Genomic DNA, 2,159 nt, shown 5'->3' with positions numbered 1-2,159 from the left:
AGATCATGATGAGGGAATATACATATGACGAATCCATATCTTTATGTATGAATTTTCAATTTCTGTATAAGTATTTTATTAATATCACATTAATTTTGCTTTTACACATTTCTATGATTACTATTACATGTTTTGTTAAATTATATGATATTACATAAGTCTTTTATTAATATTTCATATTGTTATTTATTTTGACAGATATATGGCTGATCATCCACATTCTTCAGGGGATGAGGCTCCCCCTACCAGATCCACTGGAGGACCCACTAGGATGAAACAACTTTTGATTAGAAAAAATAGGTTTGAAAGAACTCCGGTAAATGTGAACGTCATCACGGGTGTGGCAACTGGCCCCCATGCAGATGACTTTCGATCATACCTTGGAGTAGTGGCACGTCATAAGATTAGTATTCTCATTCCATCTTTTGATCATGTGTCCGAGGTTGATCGGAACATTATATGGAACGATATATTGGTAAGTTAGTTAATATCATTTGAATTAAAATTTGTTTATATTGATAATTTTGTACTGATACAACTTTATTATGTTTATTTTAGCTTACATTTGACATTCCAAATGTCGCAAAACTTAGAAATAAGTGTTTGTCAACTGTTGCTGAAAACTTCAAGATACATCTATGGACACCTTAAACATAAGACTCCATGTAGTTTATATAAGTCCATTGATGAGGAGACTTGGCGGCTTTTTAAAGAGAGTCGGATGTCNGAGGAATGGCAGGTTAGTATAGTTGATATTATTCAATTCCTCATTAACAAATATATATCATATGAACTAATTAATTAATGTGTATTGACAAGCAATTAGAAGCAAAGCACAAGGAACAAATGCTCATAACAAAAACCCCTACCTATTATCTCGTGGTGGGTATAGGAAGCTTGAGGAGAAAATCCTGAAGCAAAAGGCAGATGCTAGACCACCATCTCATGGTGGTAGCCCCCTCAGCCTCCTTCTCCACCGTCTAGACATGAAAAATGGAAGTTGGCTCGTTGATGAGTCGATATTTTATTGATTTCACTTAGTTTATTGTGCTAGAATTAATCAGGGAATTGTGCTTAATTGTTCGGTATTTTCCCGTTTTTCCTAATTATGCTTAATTTGACCGAAAATTCTAATTTTAATTAATTTGAATTTTTTGAGTTAATTATTTGCATTATTATTTTCAGGGAGAATTTTGGAAACTAAATTTGGGACATATGGAGGAGACAAAATAAATTCAAGACTCTCAAATTAGACATTTTAAATTTTATTGTATTTTAATTTTAATGGTTTAAACTTTTTGGACAAACCTTTGCACATTGGGCCATTATTAAAAAATTATGAGAAGTCCAAAAAAATTGTAGGACACTTTTCACCCTAGGGTTTTATTTTTTTTAGGGTGGACGCCACCCAATTTTAAGACACATGTCCTAGGGATTGTTACCTAGGAGTCCAGCCGTCACTTGTTGAGTTTTTTTTTTTTTTGGGGGCTGAAGGTTTTTAAAATGTAGGGAGCTCGTTCACGGTCTTTTGGAGGGTGAAATTGTAGATGCCTTCTTTCTTGGTTTTGGAATGACACGGTGATAATTATTCTTTGCTGAAAAAAAAAAACTGATTTGTATTTCCAATAGAATATGCGTTTCTTTTATGGTAGCCGCCGCTTGTTGAACAAAATCTACTTTGCTTTCTTTAAAATATTGTTTTGAATGGGATGAGAAATGGGAGCTGCAACTGTCTTAAGGAATTGCGCATTTAATTTAGCAAGAAGGAGGTGTCACGATTAATGATGCAGGGGTGGAAGCAAATTTCGTTTTCTCTTTGATGCACATGACGTTATGGGAATTGGCTGAAGAAATCCCTTTTGATATTTGGTGCAGTGACTTCTTTTGGAGAAGCTAATTTCATTTAGCTTGAGAAAGCACGCAGCACATTTGAATTCAATTGGAAAGGATGGCCTGCTCATGGATTCAGCATTCACGGTTTTCAATTTCCCATTCAACATTTTACTTCTTAGCTTAATATTGAATTTTAAGAGCTTTTAACGTTTAATTCTAGGATGCATTTTCTTTTAATCCAAGGACTTTTCTTTTGCATTATGGTGGTTTTTTTTATTTTATTTTTTTTATTTTCTTTTATTTTAAATTAGTTTAGGATTTAGATA

The sequence above is a fragment of the Vigna radiata genome, chromosome 1 (assembly GCF_000741045.1).
Source record: "Vigna radiata var. radiata cultivar VC1973A chromosome 1, Vradiata_ver6, whole genome shotgun sequence".
NCBI lineage: Eukaryota > Viridiplantae > Streptophyta > Magnoliopsida > Fabales > Fabaceae > Vigna > Vigna radiata.
Note: the sequence above shows the minus strand (reverse complement) of the source record.